Genomic DNA, 22,900 nt, shown 5'->3' on the forward strand with positions numbered 1-22,900 from the left:
AATCGTTATGATTTCTGTTTCTGTCCAGTGAATTCCCCTCTTCTCTTCACCTATAGTGTAGTCGGAGTGATGAATCCTTTAGGACTTCCATAATGAAAGTCAGTTTCCTCAAGAAAATGGGCATAATTGGGTTGGAGTAGTGAATGTCTTGGAGATGGGTTTGGTGTTGCACCAAACAATATGTGCTATTTTCATAGATTGCAGTTTCTATGTAGTAGTTGTCATCTGTGGCCTCTCTCTAGCATAGCTTTGGTTGTGCAATGTGCGAGGCAATTACCCTAAAAGCTTAAGCATGTTGGGCCAACTTGTTTAACAAAGATGATCAGCGCCTGCTCCTTGGGTCTCTGAAATCCAGTTAGCAAAATCTACCTTGCATTTCGTTTTTCTTTATTTGTTTCATATTATTTTTTCATTTATTCTTTGCCAGATTTGATTAACATGGTATTTTTATTTTGCTTGCAGTTGAATTTCCCTTTTTATTCTTTTATCTGCATATATCGTTGATAAAAAAACACTATTTGTTTGCATGAGGAAATAGATAGCATGTTGATGTTGTGACGAAATTGGTTTTCTGATTTAGTGCTTCCCTGCTTGTTTAAATTTATTTATGCTTTAGTTGTTAATTGAGTTCAATATTTATCGTCTTACCTTTTCATAGTTACTCATGTATTCAAATGTGTAGGTTATTGTGAATCTCTAATTATACTGTTTTTTTCCCCCCACAATACGAAAAATTTGTGAATCATTCATGAACTAAGAAGCTATAATTTGTGCTTAGCCAAAGCAAAGGTGGTGTGGTTATTCATGGTATAAGGTTGAGGGCCTGAGTTGTTATAAACTAGTGTTGCCATTGGTTGGTTCGGGGTGTGAAATTATGGTGGCAGTCAAGTGTGGATTGGTGGAGGTATTGAATACTTGAAGACTAGATCTATAACGTGTTTAAACAGAATATACAAGAATTCTACTGCATTGTCGTATTGTTGCTTTCTATCAAAGAACTTGAGGCTTAATTGTCTGATTTCAAACTTAGGCACATGAACTGTGGTTACCATGCTAATACTACCCTTCTGTGTCCTTCAATTAACCTGGGTTTTTAGACATCTAGATTAACGAACCCTCCCTTGACTAGTAACATTCCACTAGTTTGAATTTGACCCATGAATTAGACTGTTCTGTTCACTAATTGTTTTATTTATTTTCTTAAATATGTCATATTCCTGGTGCAACGATATGACTTTTCATTGATCCTTTTTTTTAGCCAGAAATTCACTAAAAAATTTGCCAAAAAAACTAAATGATATTGTTTTTAGGAAGTGATGGAAGAAAATACAAGTGCTTGATTGTTCCCATTTTTTTTTTTTTTTTTTTTCGACTCTGAAATTGAGAGTATATGATTGTTTTTCTAAAATATCAAATCCGGTTTTTTAATTTGAAATCTTTGATTTGAGACAGCATTTGGCAGGACATGATCTGGGCGAGGCTTCAAGAGGTGTAGACCAGATCTAAACAAATCCACAGTACACAAGAACGATTACGTTAGTAGCAAAGTGGAAAATGCAAAAGGTATAAGTTGACTTGCCTTTTGATCCTTGTCTTTACTGGTTTTTAGCATTGCGAATTGGACAATTTTGTTTCATAGCTGGCGTTATGGCTGTCTTTTAACGTTTCTCTTCAGTCATCACCTTGTTGCACTTAGTCTTGCTTTGTAGTTCCTTTCTTCAATAAGTGCTTATTTACAAAAGTAATAGGAGTTAAGGTGGTTAACATCATAAATTTTCACTATGACCTCAAAATTAGTTGTTAATCTAATACTAGAAAATTACTAACATCAAATGTTGTTTTTCCACTCGGGAAGCCTCATACTCGCAATAATTGCTGAAGACTTCCCCTTTTAGTAGTATTCCCTCATGGTCTCTTTAACTAACTTCCATTTAATTTGTTTATAGCGATCTGCTGTTAAGGTTCACATGTTTATTGTTGTTCCTGACTCACTGTTCTAGTCATAAAGAGTTGATGTCACGGGTTTAATTACTATTAATTAGGTCCAGGGGAGGAGAGACAAGCCTTCCATGTAGTGGTTGGTTAGATACTCAGGTCCTATAATCCATTTTATTTACCGAAAATTATATACAATCCATTATAAATTTCTATGATCAGTATGACACATGGTATAGTTTTTGCTCAAAGAGTTGTTTATTGTTTTGCTTGCTAATGACACGACAGATGAGCTGGTCTCTTGGCATCTTAATATCCCATTTCCTTTATAGTTTTTTTTGGTAGCTAGGTCATTTCTTTAATAGTTTTAAATAGCCAATTGTTCACCATTCTCTTCAATTCAATTTATTAGCTTGATTATCAGGATAATGATGAAACCAAGTTTTGGCTTTATTGACAAAATTAACGATGTCTTATTGAAATTAGCTAGGTCATTTCTTTAATAGTTAAACTTTTTTTGTGCTTGATAAATAGAGTGAGCAGAGAACACCTAAGAGGAGTTAGAATCTTTATGGATGTTGCATTTGATAATGTAGGCATAGTCAAGATGATATTGTGCCCATGTGTTACGTTTTGCAATTGTTTGTGGAAGTGCCGTCAAGATGCATTAGATGATATTATTGTTGACGGGTTTCTTAAAATTTACACACATTGGGTGCTTCATGGGGAGAGAATCTTATGGTGTTACTAATCAAACGGTAGAGAATGAGGACATAGACGAACAGGATGGCATGCATGAGATGTTGCATGACGCATTTGGAGTAAGAAGCCCTGAAGATGATATAGATGATTCGATGCATGAAACTAGAGAAAGGCCTAATATTGATGCATGAGATGTTGCATGACGCGTTTAACATTTCCTTAAATTATATGGTGGGCATGAACTAAAACAATATACTTTTTATGTTTCCTAAAACAAAAAATTTTCCTCTATTTCTAATTAATATAGGATTAGTATTAAGCTAATGGCTTAATTATGGTGATTATTTCGATCTATAAAATTATTATAATAATAAGTTTTACCTGGGATGGGTTTTTAACATAGTAGAGTGAATGAAATAGTTGGGGGGGAGGGGGGGTGAAGAGCATTCTGGGCAAAGTGACCTTTCATTCCCTTGTAACTTGTTATCCTTGTAACTTAAAATGGACTAAATATCATCACTCACTTGTTATCCTTGTAACTTAAAATGAATTTTCTTGTTCGGACATTAAAACATTTTATTGACTTTAAAAGTACTTTGAGTAAGGTTATTTTTAACTCAAAAGTCTCAATTTCATGATCTAGTGAAATTATAGATTTTGTGCAATTTAAATGCGAAAAGCAATATCTTAAATTGAAGACACAATGTCCATGCAAAATCGGTATTACATTCGTGAACACATTTACTTTAAGGATGCAACACTCATTCAACATATCGTATTTAATTTAGAAATTTTTTGTCGTTTCATATTAGATTTCATAGTGTTACATCCTTGATTTAATTGTATAGTAAAGTACACAGAGGCCTTCTTTGCCCTTCACCTAAACTACGCAAGAAAGCCTGTACTAGCGAGGATCCAGATTTGTGTGTTACCTACAAATATAAATATATGTATGTGTGTGTATGTGTGTGTGTGTGTGTATATATATATATATATATATCAAAAGGGACATAAAAAGTGGGACACTTAAACTAAATACAATAAGAGATTGCAAAATTGAAAAATAATAATCTCTCACACACATACACACGAGGCTGGTTTATATTTGAGCCTGTTTTTATCACTAGCAACATAAAAGGCAATGTAACCTTGTTCTATTTATTTGAATTCTGTCCATATATGTGCTCTATCCTTCCTTTTTGTATCTAATATGCCTGTGTTGGTAATTTATTTGTAGATGTTCAATACCCGGTGTTCTCCAAATAAATTCAAGGAAACGGTTTGCAATTTAAGTGAAGTAAAAAAGGTGTCGTACAAGAGATTGGGTTTGGGTCCTTTTTAGACATCGAGTGTACCATTTTGTAACGCAACCTGTGCTTATGGCTGCTAGAACACTTTGATCCTAGAACATCCCATCTCACCCTTGAATCTGGCGCTCAGATTCATGTTACGCCAAGTGATGTGGGATATAGGACATTTGTAATGTTGAACAGTGTCATTTTTTTGGCATGTATTTTGCAATCTGTTGGTGTTAGCTATTTTTTAAGTTTTAAAGAAGAGTAGCTTTGAAACTTTTGATTGTGGATTAGGTTGGTATGTTTTTGCAACTATTGTATGGCTTATTATACTAGCATCTACCTTAGATGGAATCAAATGAAGTTGCTGCTTTGGTTTTTCATGAATTAGTATTGTATGGCTTATTATATTAAGGTCTCACTGAATTTTCTTTCACTATTATATTAATGTACTAATTTCAAATTTGATGGAGTTTAAAATTAAAGCAGTTTAATGAATGGAAAATTGGCCTGTTGTTTCCTTGGTTCCATGGTGTCGATAAATGGATATTTTAATCTCAATAGTTGTCAAAGAAATAGCACACTATCTCAATAAACATATATGTGTAATGTGATTAAGTTGCATATTACATCCATAAACAGCTCCATTAACACCATAATGAACACAAAATATTTTCCAAGCTAGCTAAGTGAGTGTTTAGAAAACATGGTACCTTGCCGCCAAAAAGTGGTACCTTCAGTTCAACCACGTGGTACCTTTGGGAAAAAAGTAATACCCTCGCAAAAGGGACTTATTTTTGCAATTGAAAATGGCATTACAACCCATACCGCTAATTAATTTGCACATTACATTCATAAACAGCTCCATTAGCACCATGAATAACTCAAAATATTCTTCAAGCTAGCTAAGCGAGTGTTTAGAAAACGTAGTACCTTGACACCAAAAAGTGGTACCTTCAGTTCAAAAACATGGTACCCTTGGGAAAAAAGTGGTACCCTCGCAAAAGGGACTTATTTTTGCAATTGAAAATGGTATTACACCCCACACCGGTAATTAAGTTGCACATTACATCCATAAACAGCTCCATTAGCACCATGAATAAGTGTTTAGAGAAAACGTGGTACCTTGACGCCAAAAAGTGGTACCTTCAGTTAAAAAACGTGGTACCCTTAGGAAAAAAGTAGTACCCTCGCAAAAGGGACTTATTTTTGCAATTAAAAATGGTATTACACCCCACACCGGTAATTAAGTTGTACATTACATTCATAAACAGCTCCATTAGCGCCATGAATAAGTGTTTAGAGAAAACATGGTACCTTGACGTCAAAAAGTGGTTCCTTCAGTTCAAAAACATGGTACCTTTGGGAAAAAAGTGGTATCCTCGCAAAAGGGACTTATTTTGGCAATTGAAAATGGTATTACACCCCACACCGGTAATTAAGTTGCACATTACATCCATAAACAACTCCATTAGCACCATGAATAAGTGTTAAGATAAAACGTGGTACCTTGGGGCCAAAAAGTGGTACCTTCAGTTCAAAAACGTGGTACCTTTGGGAAAAAAGTGGTACCCTCGCAAAAGGGACTTATTTTTTCCAAATACATTTCTAAGTGCACTTTGATTATCCAATGTCTTTATTTTGATTCTATTTAATTAAAGTTATTATAATTTTTTTAAAAAATAAATTTCTAACTGCATTTTGATTATGTAACGTAATTATTTATAAGTGCACTTAGAAATCTATGTGACACAAATAACAATTATGTAATGTCTGTATTTTGATAATATTAATTTTTTGTAGATAGCTGATGGGAGGACAAAAATACTATGCTGTTTTCATTAGCCAAAATGTTGGAATATACACAAACTGGGATGAGTGTAAGGCACAGACACGCGATTTTCCGAATGGCACGTATTATGTCTACAATAGCAAAATAAATACAGGGTACATTTGTAGAAACACAATCACTTATTTTTTTGAAGGAAAAATAAATACACACTTGAACACATTGAAAAATAAATACACACTAAATCCCGATAGAGGGGACGATGATTATATGCCAGGTTAGTGTTACATTAAAAAATGAACCATCGATGTGAGGAGTTAAAAATGGAATAGTTTTGAGAACGATTGAGAATGTAAAACAACTACTTTCAATCCACGCATCTCTTAACGAGTACTTTCGCTCTATATACTTTCGGTCCATACATCAACAACTGAGATTTATTAGTGCTAATGTTATGGTTTTGCGCATATGCCATATGTCTATTTATAGAGCCTAATTTACAGACATGTGAATGAATTTTACCTATATCATGATTTGACAAAAGGGACTAGCCATGTGATTGAACAAAAAGCCAAATAATGTAAATCAACCTTGGACCATGGCAGATAAAGAGGTATGGTCACATCATCAAAAAAAAGCTTTAGTGTTTGAAAAAGTTATAAACAGTGGCATTGTTGTCCTAAGGCAGAGTATTGGCATCCCTATTTGTAAGTGCAATTTACTCATCTAATGTTTTTATTTTAACAAAACTATTATAATGTTAATTTCTTTTTCAAATAGATTTCCTCCTATAAATTATTTATATCATTTGGATAATCTTTAAATTATTTCATCCATCACTTTTTCAAGTTGTGCATGAATGGTGTCTGCCTATCACTAGAACAAAAAATTCATTCTACAATTAAAAAATTCATCGTTTACTAATGTTCCAAAACAATTCAGCATTCATCAATGTTCCAAAATAGGAACTAAATCCATTTGTCAAGAATATCATCAATTTCCTAGCACTCCTGTTTAGCATATTTATAAACCATTTCTCTTATTAAGTTTTAGTCTGCACTTGTCAAAAAACCATCTCATTGTCTATGGTACAAAATCCAAGCAAGTAGCTGCAATACACAAGTCTCAAATTCAGTATGCTAATCATAAAAGGGAAAGAACAAGATTGTCATTTATGAATCAAAGAGATATCATCAGTTATTCAAAGAAAATGTAACGAAGAAACTACTACCAAAAAGTATGAACAAAATAACATACAGAAATAAACAAAACCAAGACAAGAGAAACTATTGCAAGGATCAACTGATTTAAATATATTATTACATTGGCAAGCACAACACAAACCATTTATAGTTCCATGAGGGAATTCTCATGTTCTCAACTTCATACATGGTACATTTTTAGAAACACAATCACTTATTTTATTGAAGGAAAAATAAATACACACTTGAACACATTGAAAAATAAATACACCTAGCACCACTATTTTTAGTCATGTGATGATTTGACAACACCTCACATATCTCTGTATGGCATCATATGTTCTCTTATATGGAGCCCAATTCACAGAAATCATATGAATTGTAACCATGTGATGATTTGACAACATCTAGACAAAAGAGCCAAAAAAAATAATAATAAATAATGTAGAAAAACAGTGACAGCCAGGGGGATATAGAAATCAGAAAAGACAAATTGAGGACTTAATAAGGAAAATAAATTAACCTTCATAGTCTGAGATTGGGTACTTCTTTCAAATGATCATATCTATTTCAGTGTATGCCATAGACTCATGCTATAGAAGTTTTAAACAAGCTTCATATTCACAGCCAAACATATTCTCTTATGAACAGCATAAACTACAATTTTTCCACCATTCTAATTACATATTATGGCCTTTTCAGTATTTTGTTGTTTGGAATCCATATTGTTCACAAGCATGGGCGGGGGACTTGAGGACTTAGGACCGGTTTGGACCTTGTCACTACAAGAAAAATGACTTTTTACCACGGTAGAAAAGGCTTTCTACCACAGTTTTGAACCGTGATAGAAACAGCCGTGGTAGAAAGTCGACTTTCTACCACGGTTCAGCACCGTGGTAGAAAGTCTATTTTCTACCACGGTGTATAACTGTGGTAGAAAGTTGTTCTAGTGAACATATGAAACAACACAGTCTGATATTACTCTTACATGCTTGCATGTGGATCATATTTTAGGTGCAAATGATTGAAAATAAAAAAAGATAACTAAATTAGAAAGGCATAATTGTTATACACATGCTTGTTAAGTATATCCAACATTACTCAAGCTCTAGATAATATAAGTTGCAGAAGGAAGAAGTAGGTGTCGCACAAAACCTTGCATCTACAAGTATATAACCATATGTTGTACAAGAAATAAGGAACATAACATTTAAAACCAAAATATCAAGGGCTGAACAATCTCCCTGCTTCAATCAAACGACTGGTCAAGTCTTCTCTTTTTCCATTTAAGGAATATAAGTACATTGCAAGAAAGGGCTGTTTCATGAATTCCCATTAGGCACAACTTTTTGTTTCCTTCCTATACACCATGTTGGTGTATGTTGACTGATTGAGGAATGTCAAAATTTAAAAAAATTTATTGTTGTCCTGCCTACGTAGGGTGCTCGGAGAGGAAGACTGGACATATTATTTTGCAATGACTAGCTGCTCTCAAGACTTGAACTGGCGTTTCACGTTTGTCAATCTGAGCTTTTACCATTGCACCATAGTAAAAAAAAAAAATCAAAATACAGAAACAACATTCACAGTTAAAGTGACCATAAAACTACTTGTAATTTAATCCACATTAATGATAATGATAAGTAGAGTTTTGACCACAACATTGTCTAATAAATTAAAGTTGCAACAGATTCCATATGGACACTTGGCTCAGTCTATGCCCATGCTCCTCATTTTACATTAACCACCTCCATTTTTTCACTTATTTTCAGTTACCTTTAAAATTAGATGGAAATGCCAACTAATTTAACAGGAGTGATGGAAGAGTTGGCAAAGTTGACATTTCTACAACTATTGTTCTACTCCTTTCCCTTTTAACAAAGACAAAGTGGCATGATGATTTTAGTAAGTCATATTGCACATCCATAAGGAGGGTAGGTTTCATAGCATAATCTAGAATAGAAAATCAAAATATGAAGCCAAAACTGCCTTGAGGATGATTCTGAAGTAATGACAAAACTCATAGGCCAACAGTTGGCCACAAAACAACGTAAGATAATAACATCAACAATAGATTATGTCTTAAGATACCACAAAATTAATTGAAAATATTATCTTCTTTATGTGGATTAATAAGTTAAAATGTGCATCGTCAAATTTTGAAGGTTTCTTAGCACACAAAAGCATAAAATGCTTTATTTAATTGTAATTTTGGGAATTGATGTAAAATTGAGGATTTCAAGTGTTTAAATTACCTTATGGATATCTAGAGACTTCTTGCTGATGTTTCTTGTGGGTTTGAATGATGGAATTGATGATGGGGAATCAGAAATTGTTTTGTTGCACAGGAAATTCAGTTTTCTTTCAATTTTTCTGAAACTCAAAAATTTTTCCAAGGAGCTGTATTGATCCAAATGCTTTCAAACTTTTACCACAACTTCCTTTATACATCTAATATTTCTCCATAAAATTTCGTAATTTTTGGATCAGCATATATTTTTCTAAAAATTCGAGAGTACCAGCTGTCCGAAGTTTACATCTGCTGGAAATCAGATTTTACTTGAATTATTTGACCAACTTTTCGAGACCGGATCTTTATAAAAATTTCCAGTTTTATACTTCCCTAAGTCTACTTTCTAAAAATGAATTTATTGGAATTTTCTTAGCTCCAGATATTTTTCTAATGAATGAAGTTTTCCGAAACACTTTATTTTCAGTTCATTCTTAGTCAGCCATTTTCCTTCCAAAAACTGATTTTATTGGCAAAGCTTAAGTTGCTGGGAATTGCAGTGTCACATTACCCTTTGAGTCTACTTTTCAAATCATTTTCGTTTGCTCCATTTCAATTTAAAATGAATTTTCTACGAATTTTTAAACTAGTGGCAGCGCAGATTTTGTTTTGAGGTTGTTTGTGACATGTTTAAGTTGTTAATTATCTGTTGTAGCGCATTGGAAGTGTATTGAGGTTGTTTAAGTATAATTGGGACAATGAATGGACTATGAATTTTTTATTGGATGATTTTTGGAGAATTTATCTGAACTGTTTCCGAATCATGTTTTGTTTGTACCCCTAATTTCGGGTCGTTATAGATTAAGTACATGGAGAAAAAGATAAGGGATCGCTTGTGAGGATCTAATTATGAGAATAGAAAATTACATGCTTTAGGTTGGAATAGAGTGACAAGTCCAAAGTCCGAAGGTTGTTTTGGGGTGAGGAAGATTGTAGACATCAATGGAGCAAGTCCAAAGTCCAAATATTTATTCTAACTTTTCAATTCTTTATGCAAGCCCATAACATCTCAATGTCATTAGTTGATAGTTTTTTCATCCTACTAATGTAACTGGAACTCTAAAACCATCTCCCTCGCTAGAACTCCTACATAAGAAGTAAACTTAGATCCATTCTGTCCAATTAGTTGTCCCATCTCGCTAATGGAAGTGAAAGGGTCATTCATTGGTAAAAATAAATAAATAAACAAATTTAAATTTGCCTTGCCCCTCCCTTTTTGCTTCCAAGGATTCGTTGTGTTTTCATCAGGTGAAGGGCTATATTTACAGCGAAACACTATGAATTCCCTCAATAGGGATAGGCGGTGTCAAGATTAAATTTTTCCTAAACACACACTACAGACCTTTTCAAATCAAAATAAATAAATAAATTTCAATTTGCCTTGCCCCTCCCCTTTTGCTTCCAAGGATTCGTTGTGTTTTCATCAGGTGAAAGGCTACCTCTATTTACAGCGAAACACTACCAATTCCCTCAATAGGGATAGGCAGTGTCAAGATTAAACTTTTCCTAAACACACACTACAGACCTTTTTCAAATCAAAATACAACCACAAAATCAAGGCCATTGATTACTAGATAATTGTATCACTATGTGTACAACAAACATATTTACAAGATGAGGGAGATTATGAGATGAATTGAGAGTTAAATAGGACAATATAAATTGAAAATAAAAAATTGAGAGTTAAATAGAGATAGAGCAGAGTGTTGAATATTTTTCACACACATAATTTATATGTGTAAGTCTTGAAAATGGGGGAGACAAGTACAAGGGAATGTTGGAATAATAAATTAATACTAAATACATTTTTTGATAAATTAATACTAAATACATATATTAAAAAAGCCTCATTTATAGAGTTTGCTAGCTTTTGCATCAACCCTATCATGTGCGTAGATGCCTAAAGATGCATTACACAAAGGTATACTCTACATGCCATTTGAGAAAGAGGCAATAATCTTGAATAATTCTTGATCCAAATTGACTTATAATAATTAATTATAAGTAAAAACTAATTGGACTACCTATGTGTTGGTGGCTTTGAATTTTAACTCCTAAATTCCTAGTTAAAGATTTAAGACTATGGAATGAAGAAATAGAATATGTGTGTGTATATATATATATATGTAATGTGTATAAAATTCCTAGTTAAAGATTTACACACATAATACTAGATCAAACTTAGAAGAAGTAATTTAAATATATAGAGAATACTATCGTTAACAAAGGTTGGAATTTGAATAACTGACCAACAAATGATTTTCACACATCACCCATTATGACAAAGAAATATTAATTAATGTAAAACACCCATTTATTACGTTGGATTATGATATATAAACGTATTTAAATGAACACTTGCTGCTCATTGTTATCTTTGGAGTCTAGGAGATAAAAGAAAGCTTTTTAAGATTATCCTTTCCAACTTTTCTTTTTCTTATACACTTTGTTTTCTTCTGCTGAACAACGTATGCCTCCAAGATTACATGTTTTTGAGTCATTTTGACAAATCCATTAAAAGAATAATAATCCACATCAATGGAGCACTGTTTATTTAATCTGCTTTAAAACTGAGGCCCACATTCCACAATGATGAGCAGCAAATTAAGATAAATGGGATGATGAAACTTATATGCTACACACTTAGTCCAGCAAGAAATGATTGAACTATTGCCTACTTTGGTATCCAGGGCAGGCTAAGAGGTCTCCATCTAATTTAATTTTTTTAAAATTGCTAAAATTTGAAGAAATTTTAGTATAGTATTGGTTATCTAATTTTAAATGATTTAGCGACCTTAAATAAATAAAATCTAAAGGTCCTAATCCACCAAAATCCAAACTTGATCTCAAATTTTTTATAAGCATTTGATATCAAATTTTTTGGATTTCCATGTTGAGACTAATCCTAAAAGGCTTGTAAACTGATCCAACAAGTCCACCATCAAATACTTATATATGTTTTTTTCTTTTTTTCAAAAGCAGAGGAGCATAGATTAATGACGAAAAGAAATAAAATCCATTGCAATATGTTCAATATATACACACAGATACATATACATATGTGTGTGTTAGCGAGTGTGTGTGAAAAAGGAATCAAGAGGAAGGAATTACACAGAAAAAGTTACGGTTTGCTTACTGATCAGACAAAGGAATCTAAGCCGTGTGTTATCATTTAGGGCTTAAGACTTGCTTTGATTGATGGCGAACTGGAGGAGGTTTGATCAAAAGTGTATCAGTCTTTAATGAACAATACCACAAATATAAATATGCATATATTTCAGATTCATCAACACAAACAGTACCTATTTCAAGAGTTAGAACGTGATCGGAGGCTGAGATGACGGTAAAAAACCCCAATTGTTTCCAACCGTCTAGTTATTGCCGCTACACTAGAAATTAGGAAGAGAAAGGTTAGGATTTCATCAAAGAGGGAAAGAGGAACCGTTGAGCCTGAGTATTTGATTTCCCTTCAGCAAATCGAAGATTGTTCGTGCCATGGCAGATTGTATCTGTATCGCAGGAAACAAGTGAGGGAGAAAGAGTCGTGAGAGAGGGCTACACCGAATGGAATATGAAAGGCATTAGGGCTTGAAATTAGGCAAGTGTAGAAAAAGGCATTTTAGGCAACACATAAAATAGGAAGAAGGGTATTTTAGGCAACAAAAATATCAAACACTATTTTTTCATGTGCCACCTCAGCTTTTGGGTCAAACCCATTTTAAAGAAACTATGGGACTTTGACTCAGTCTCTTAGTAAATATGGTACCCTAAGTCCATTTATATGTAATAATCCCCTTTTTTTTTTTCTTCTTGAAATTGAGACCCACCTCTGTTCTGTATTGAGGCGGCAGAGAGGCGTTGCCTCCAGCCTCTGTTCTCGTTCTCAACTCTAACCTTGTCCTCTCTCTTGGCAAGAATCAAAAGTTCAAAACCTATTACCTATATCACAACCCATATCGGCATATCATTTCAGATTGTTCCCAAAAAAAAAAAAAAAAAATTCAAAACCCATATCTTTCAGTTTCCATAGCCTGTTGTTCCAGTTTGGCTCGCTGTCTCTCAACTCTCAAGCTTCAGCTGCGGGCCACTGTCTTTCAACTCTCAAGCTTCAGCCGCCAGCCCGCTGTCTCTCATCAGAACGGGTTCGCAATCTCAGCCAGATTCTTTAACTGTCACCGAGCGGATCGTTGTCTCTCAATTCTCAAGCTTCAGCCGTCGGGCCGCTGTCTCTCGTCAGAACGGATTCGTGATCTCAGCCGAATTCTTCAACTGTCGCCGAGCGGATCTCAACCGAATTCTTCACCATAATTGCCGCTGGCCTCTGCCTTGGCTCGCTAAGCAAAGATCTCAGATGCTCGCTGCTAATCTTCAAACCCCCGCTGTTTTCTACCGATATTCTCTACTCCATCAACACCACCCTCTACCGCGCCTAAAACTGCTGATTTCTGCGGCTACCCTCTACACCTTCCTCTGTCGCTGATTCTGCGGCTGCCTATATATATATATAATATAATATACATTATATCTCCAGCCAAAAAAAAAAAAACAAATCCCTAAATCTCTCTCTATAAATATTATATATTTATAATATATATTATATTATGTTTATGGGGCAATTGAGCTATTGGGCATATATCGGGCAGCAATCAAAACTATTCACCAGGTACACGTCTTATATATTTTCAGTTATGGACCGGTCCGAAATTTCTCATCCTATTGGCACTGCATTGGAGTGCTGTTCAATTTATATTCTTTGGACCCAAGCTATGACCAGCTTTCTCAAAGGTAAGAAATTATGGCGCTTGTCACTGGTGATATCCTCGAGCCCATGCGAGAGGAAACCGAAACAAAAGAAAAATATGATGACTGTTTTGAAGAATGGGACAGAAAAAATCATCAAATTATCACTTGGTTTCGCAATACCTCTATCTCATCCATTAATATAGAATTTGGTCATTCTACAAAATCTATCTGGGATTTTTTGAAGCACCGTTACATCACTACTGATCTTGCCTATCAACATCAACTTCTAACCAATCTTCACAGCAAAACTCAACAGCCTGTATCAATACTTTTGTCTCTAAAATGCATGCTCTTTGGGATTAACTATCTCTTTCTAAAACAACTTAGTCGTGTGTTGTGATACCTCCGGATTTGCGGATGCGGGTTGGTTAGGCCACGCCCGAATACCTAAGGATATCAAAAACAAATCGGTAATAAATGAATACAGAATACAAGAGGATATATAAGAATAAATAAAATGCTGAAAAGAAACTAAAATGATAATTCAATAATTTATCCTTAGAATAAACTTTCATTAAATAATAAAAATATTCTAATACATACAATCCTCCAATATATACAACTCGGGAATCCATATTACGTGGACCCTTAGAAAATCCCAAACCAATTTAATCAACGGACTACAACTAGATACTGAATCATAAAGGAAATTCCTATGTAGATATTCCGAAAGAATGAAATAGACTGATCCCTGCTCAGCACGAACAATCTCTACTCCTAACGAACACCTAAAAAATAATGGTAGGTCAAGCCTACAAACAAGTTCTACTCTACTACAGTCCAAGCAGAGATCCAATACACATATACATCCTAGTCAATCTAACAATAACTAATATAGTCTGTATATATATATATATATACACACACACACACACACATTAAGGAACCTCACTGGTTATAGGGCAACCTCAACCTGAATAGTAGGCAACATGCAAAATGCACCTATAGTAAGCATGAGTACCTAGACTTACCAGGGCATATAACAATCCATTATATCCAATTACACATCCCTGGCGATATACGCACCCTAACCATGATCCTGAGACTCAAGCTCATATCATGGCATATAACTATATATATATAATCCATCCTGTCTACAGCATAAAATAAATATCCGGTATGTCATCCAACTGATTCAGTTGATCTGACATGAAAATATGTAGGATTTAACATTTTAGTTAATCCATTCTGTTATACATGAATAGGTAGGATTTATCGTTTTTAGTTAATCCGTCCCTAATATGCCACCATTCCACACTGGTGCATATAATGCATATGATCCATAAATGATGCAACATTCCAAGTAATACATCAAATAAATTCACAGTTGATGCAATAATCTAAATACATAAAAAAAATACTAATAATAATAAAATAAAATAAAAAATTCCAGAAATAAGCATGATCAAACTCAGATACAATACATGATTATAGTACTGCAATGTATAATTAAAATCATATAACATCAATATTAATTGCTAAATTATTTTTAAGCAATTAAATCCTTCATTCCATCCAATAATTGATGAAGTAATAAAACAATACATCAATTAAATTCATAAACAAGTATAATCAAAATCAAAGATAGTGCATGATTATATTATACTGCAAATATATGATTAGGATCACATAACGTTTTATTTGAATTGCTAAATCAAACTTAAGCAAATAAACTATCTATTAACAATATGCAAATTTACTTAAAATATCATATTGTTTAACTTAATAGCATATGTATGTAAATTATGTTTCCTGGGATTTAAATATGTCAATTAATAATATTTTAAACCCATCTTCATCATCCAAACCATCACTAGAATCCTAAAACCCCAAAACAGTAGCCAAACTACACATCCGTTGAAGTCCCAGTCATGGAGCATGCTCCCTTTTCAACGGAGCAGGCTCTGCCCACAATGGAGCTGTCTCCACTTGGAGTGGAGCCGCCTCTACCCCACGTGGAGCCGCCTCTACTCTGAGTAGAGCCGCCTCTACTCCTGCTACCCTCCGTCTTCTTTGTCTCCGGCGAGTTTCAGACATTCTGCACTCCTCTGGTAAGGTTCCTAAACATCTATTCTAGGTCCCAAACGATCCCAGTAATTTTATGAAGTCCATATGCATTATAAACACAAATTAAAACAAAGTTCCATGCAATTAATTTCAAGATTAATCAAGAACACATATAAACACACATATACTGTTTTAATTCAAATTAAGCATGCATATTAAGTCGATTTAATATCTAATTAACCTTGGAATTAACTTAGGCATGTATAGAAACACGAAATCTAAGGGAGAGAGTTAGAAAAAGAACTTGCCTCAAGTTTCAGTTTGAAACTTTCTCTCTTCCTTAATTTTCCAGTGATCTCTCTTGCCGTCAAACCCTCTCTGCTGCTTTGATTCAACCCATAAGCTAGCCTCTTTCTTCCTCAGTTCAGCCTTGAACCATTGGCCAAACTCTCTTTCTTCTTCTCTTTCTCACGTCCTCTCTCAACTCTCTATTACCTCTATACTTCTATATATTATATATCACATATATAATTTCACAACCCCCCATTTCTACAGACTAGTATATATAGGCTATACAAAACCCTAATCCTTATTGTAACCCATCTATGCCTAAAAGGAAAAGAATAACAAAGAAAAAGGAAAAAGAAAAGAATTATACTCATATATATACAACTATGTCAGTATGTGATTTCATAAATATAAATTTACTATATATTTTATAACTATATATATATATATATTTATACTGACAATAATAATTAATATTACTAACTATAAACATTAATAATAATAATAATTATATTCTCCTTATATATACATATATACCCATATATATATGGATCACCAATCCATGGGTAATTATTTGTACCCTTTTAATCTCTTATCCAAGTAGTCCATGCGACTCAATTAAATGGTCCATTACTACTAACCATATCCATCATTTAAAATACAAATAAAAAAAAAAATACATTTAAATCTTAACAAATAAAATTATAATAAATTCAAATTATTTAAGCACACAATACAAATAACACATAGATAAATAGCCAATTAAATCAAGTACCACTTAAATCAATTAAACACAAGCAATTAGCTAAATAATCAATTAAACAATTAAGTCAATTAAACATATAACAAATAGCCAAATAATCAATTAATCAAATAAAAATGTAATTAAAATAATTAAATAAATACCAAGACTATTCTTTTAAAATTAGGGGTATTACATGTGCTTTTGATGCTACAAAGTTTACTACCTATCGAGATCGGCAACATGTCATCATGTTTCTCATGGCTCTTCTACCTTCATTTGAACCCGTTCGAGCCTCTCTCCTTTATCGGCATCCTTTGCCTACCTTAGAAGATGTTATAACCGAGCTTCTTTCGGAAGAAACTCGTCTGAGTACATCTCAACCTCCGGCTTCAGATGCAGTTCTTGCTACTCATTATCACAGAAAGAACTTGACGTCATCTTTTTCCTCTCCAAGGGAGTGTAACTACTGTCACAAAATAGATCACGTCGTATTAACCTATCCCACTGAAGTTTGCAAGTTTTGTCATAAGAAAGGCCCAGGTCACTACCAGAGTGACTGTCCCAAAAACTGGCAATCTCGCACCAATTCTTCTAAAGGTTCTTCATCTAGATGCAATCTTCCATCTTCCTCCATCACTGCTGCCACTGTTGAGGGATATTGTCCTCCTGCTTATGCTGTTGTAACGATGTCCACCAACAATATCGAGACCCTTCTGAGACAAATTATCTCCCATAATGGTACTCCTTCTTCCACTGCCATGTCAATTACCTCAGGTAATTCTTGGTATTTTTATTCTAGTTGCTGTAATCACATGACCTCTGATTCTACAATGTTTTCTAAACATCATCTTGCCATGAATACACCTACAATTCATACAGCTAATGGATCTCATTTACATGTCAATCATATCCGTCAAATTTCCACTCCCAATGTCTCACTCTCAAATACCTTTCATATTACCAAAACTTACAATCAATCTTATCTCTGTTAGTCAGATATGTGAACTTGGACTTAATGTCATTTTTTCTTCTTCCGGCTGTCATGTACAGTATCCACAGACGAGGCAGACCTTTGGGATAGGCCATAAAGTGGGACGTCTCTTTGAGCTCATCCATCTCTGCATTCTTTCTCATCGGCTCTCTACAGTTTCCACTGTTACTTCAGCAACCTCTACTCCCTCATTTAGCCTTTAGCATTCCCGATTAGGTTATGTGTCTATTGGGCGTTTACGCTCCTTAGTGTTAACCGGCTAATTAGCTTCAGTTAAAAATGATGGTGCAACTTGTTTACCTTATCAACTTGCAAAACAAACTGCTTTACCTTTCAATAAAAGCACATCTATTACTACTGCTCCTTTTAACCTAGTTTACTCTGATGCATGGGGACCTTCTCCACACACTACAATGGGGGGATCCAAATACTTTGTTATTTTCATTGATGATTACTCACGGTTTATTATGATTTTACTATGATTTACTTTGAACTACCCTAACTTTACTATGATTTTGCAAATATGGTTAAAACCCAGTTTTCCCGATCCATCAAGATCTTCCGCGCTGATAATGCTATGGAGTACAATAAAACAAATTTTCTAAAATTTCTTCGCCAATATGGCACGATCTCTCACTCTTCTTGTCCTGGCACATCTCAACAAAATGGGCGGGCTGAACGTAAACATAGGCATATCTTAGACAATGTTCGGTCTCTCCTAATATCCAGTTCATGTCCTGAGCGTTTTTGGGGGGAAGTAGCTCTCACTGCTATATACACCATCAACTGTGTTCCCATGCCTATTATTGACAATCGCAATCTTCCTATAAACGCTTATATGGGATCTTTCCTGCTTATAATCTTCTCAAAGTTTTTGGATGTGCTTGTTTTGCCTTACTTCAGCCTCATGAACGTACCAAATTAAAGTCTCGGGCTCGTCTGTGTTCTTTTATCGGTTATGGAATTAAACACAAAGGATATAGATGTTGGGATCCCATTTCCACACGTCTTCGTGTCTCTCGTCATGTCATCTTTTGGGAACACAAAATGTTCTCCTCTCTCTCCAAATTCCATTTATCTCCATCTTCTTCTATCTTATTCTTTACTGATTCTTTAGTTGAACTCCTCCCAGACGACATAAATACAATATCCTCATCTGAGCTTCCAAACACTATCTCATCTACTCCAGAAATGTCGTCTCCATCTGAGCTCCCACAAATGGCCTTACCTAACAAATCTGCTTCATCTTATGGTCCTGCTACTGAATCTTCTTCACCATATATCATCACTATTACTAAGCCTCCTCGCTAATCTAATTGGGTAAGAAAACCTCTTAGTCATTTATGTGATTTTCAGTGTTTCTCTACTATCATGTCTCATCATGAGCCTCAATCCTATTGTGAGGCTAACTCTAACCCCCTTTGGTAGCAAGCTAAAGCAGAAGAACTACAGGCTCTTACACAAGCTCATACCTAGGACATGGTTGCTCTTCCCTCTGACAAAACTACTATTGGTTGTAAATGGGTTTACAAAATCAAAACTCATTTTGATGGTTCAGTGGAACCATATAAAGCTCGTCTGGTTGCAAAGGGCTTCACCTAAGAATATGGCATTGACTATGAGGAAACATTTGCCCCTATTGCTCGACTTACTTCTATCCGTAGCCTATTAGTTGTTGCAGCAGCTCGTAAGTGGGAATTATTTCAAATGGATGTGAAAAATGTCTTTCTCAATGGTGATCTCGCTGAAGAAGTATATATGAAACCTCCTCCAGGATATGACCATTCTCCACATCAAGTGTGTAAACTCTGTCGAGCATTATATGATCTCAAACAAGCTCCAAGAGCTTGGTTTGCTAAATTTAGTTCTACAATTGGAGATTTTGGATTTACTTCAAGCTCATGATTCTAGCCTTTTTTTCCGCAAGACTGACTCTGGTATTACTTTTCTCTTACTTTATGTTAATGACATGATAATCACTGGTAATGATCTTACAGGTATCTCTGCAGTCAAAAAAATTTTCAGTCATCACTTAGATATAAAGGATCTTGGGCGCCTCCACTATTTCCTAGTCTTCGAGATTCTCTCTGATTCAGATGGCTACTATCTCTCCCAAGCCAAGTATTCTTCTGACATTCTTGCTCGTGCTGGTATCACTGATTGCAAGACAGCTCCTACTCCACTTGAGACCAATGTTAAGCTCACTCCTTTAGATAGTACACTCCTCAGTGATTCCACATTGTATCGACAGTTAGTTGACAGTCTGGTATATTTCACTGTTACTTGAATTGACATCGCCTATACTATGCATCTTGTCAGTCAGTTCATCTCTGCGCCTCGATCTACTCATTATACTACTATACTACGCATTCTTCGATACATTAAAGGGACTATGTTTCATGGCTTTCACTTTTCTACTCATTCTTCACTTGAGCTATGTGCCTACTTTGATGCTAATTGGGCAGGTGATCCAACTGACCGGCGTTCTACTACTGGCTTCTACTTCCTTCTTGGTAACTCTCTCATTTCTTAGCGCAGCAAAAAGCAATCCGTCGTTTCCAAGTCTAGTACAGAAGTTGAATACCATGCCCTTGCTGATTCCACACAAGAACTTATTTGGCTTCAATGGCTCCTAACAGATATGGGTGTTTCTCATTCCAGTGGCACCATTTTCTGTTGTGATAATTAGAGTGCTATTTATATTGCTCATAATGATGTCTTCCACGAATGCACCAAACATATTGAAATTGATTGTCATATTGTGCGTCAACAAGTTGCTCAGGGAACCGTACGCCTTCATTCTGTAACTTTCATCGATCATACCGCTGACTTCTTTACCAAAGCTCATCCACTAGGCGGATTTCGGGAATTAGTTTCCAAACTCAAATTGGTTTTTGCTTTACTACCTTGAGTTTGAGGGGGATGTTAATATAAAATTTATTAGTAGCCTATTTATTGGCCCCTTTGTACATGCTCCAAACACATCTTCAATATACAGATCACTTCACATTGTATATCTCTGTCTCTCTCTTGTATTAAACACTAACAAAATATTTTTTTCTCAAAATATTTCCTTGAAACTTGAATATCAACCTTGACTTATCTTTATTTTTCCATATTTTTGGCCCTTTGTGTTTTTTTTTTTTTTTTTTTTTTTTTTTTCTTCTTCTTCTTACGTTGTCTCAAGAAATTGTTTGCACCCAAGAGAATTCGAACCTTAGACCTAACACCTCGGTCAACTTATTATCCACTTGACCCAACCCGTTAAGTAGATATATTTAGATAATTAAATAGATATATTTAGATTAAGCAAAAATTTTATTTAAGAATCACGACTTTAATTTAACATTTGATGCTTCTAATTGATATGCAAATTGAAATCATCATGTCATTTTGAATATTTTGAATCTATTTTACCATTATATTTTTTTTCCTTGTATATGTATCATCAGTAAAGTTAGTTGCATGTGTTTATTATTTAGGTTAGATTCATTCACCAAAGTGCTTTTCGGTTTTTAAGTAATCATTCTTATTTGTAACATATTCACTAACTTTTGACGTGATAAAAATAAAACGTACTGGGATTTGTCATTAGTGCTTATGCTCAAGTTCAAACCCAACAAGCTCCTATTGATCAAGTGCAAGTGCAAACATCGACTGCGGCAACAAATCCACTGGAACCAATGAGCTTGATAGTGATTTCGTCAAAGTGATTAGGCGTTTGGAAGCAAATATGAATCAGAGAATGGATAAGCTTGAGGCTAGGCTAAACAATATTAAAAGTCAGTCATGACTGACTATATGAGGCTTCTTGTTTTTGATGGTATTGCATTGATTAACACATTGCTACGGAATTATTTGATCATTTCAGATTCAGTTTAGAGAGAATTTTGAAGACTGTATTCTACATATGGCTGGTGTATAAATCTTGTCTAGAAGGTCATTCTTAAATCTTATCTCCATTTCAGGAATACCGAAGGAAACATAATATATTCAACAGCAGAATATAGTTGCAGAGGAATACTTGGCAAGAGGTATTCATCTGAGCTAATGAACTATGCTATAAGCTTTATGAGTTTCCCGCGTTAGTAAATGGCATGCAAATATTAGTAGAACTTGATGTTGAGAGCTTATGAGAGATCATTACTTCTTCCAATTGGCTTGAAAGTTTTGGTATTTAATATATTTCAAATTTATATATTTTGTATCCATTGGCTTGAAAATGTTAATGCCAATATATTTGAAAATTGTTATATTGGAGTATATAACGTGTTGATAAATATTTTAGAATTGGTGTGACAGTAACAGTGTGAATGGATTAGAAAAGGGCGGATGTAGGGGTGGGCTTGAGCCCACTCCCAAAAAAAATATTTTATTTACTATATTAATTTTAGTTCAGCACAAAAAAATAAAAATTTATTAATAAAATTAACCCACCCAACCAATCAAACCCAAGTCAACTCAGCCACCATACTAAAATAAAGGCCCAAGCTAAATAAGCCCATGGCATGAGGCCACAAAGGCAATCATTTCTTTTTTAGGGCAAATCATATCAGCCTCCCCAATCGCCTCTATCTCTATTCGCATTCTCGATTCTGAATTTGCCCTCTCTCTCAGTCACTGCAAACTACAAAATCTACAAGAACCCATATATTTGAGTTTGTCTATCTGTCTGCAAGAATCAAAAGTTCAAAACCCTCATATCGGCATATCATTTGAGATAGTTCAAAAAATCAAAACCCATATCTTTCAGTTTCTATCGCCCGCTATTCCAGTTCAGGTTCGTCGTTCGCAAGCTTCAACAGCTGTCTCTCAACTCTCAAGCTTGCCCCCCTCTCTCTCTCTACACTGCC

General features: G+C 34.5%; 1 pseudogene; it reads left to right on the forward strand.

Annotated features, from left to right (window-relative positions):
* Positions 1–19,754: 19,754 nt before the first annotated feature.
* On the forward strand, positions 19,755–20,958 carry LOC132304846 (uncharacterized mitochondrial protein AtMg00810-like; annotated as a pseudogene).
* The last annotated feature ends 1,942 nt before the right edge of the window (positions 20,959–22,900 follow it).

The sequence above is a fragment of the Cornus florida genome, unplaced genomic scaffold, assembly GCF_030987335.1.
Source record: "Cornus florida cultivar Cherokee Brave unplaced genomic scaffold, ASM3098733v1 CherokeeBrave_3.0.0_Hap2_Chr04, whole genome shotgun sequence".
In the NCBI taxonomy this organism is placed as follows: Eukaryota; Viridiplantae; Streptophyta; class Magnoliopsida; order Cornales; family Cornaceae; genus Cornus; species Cornus florida.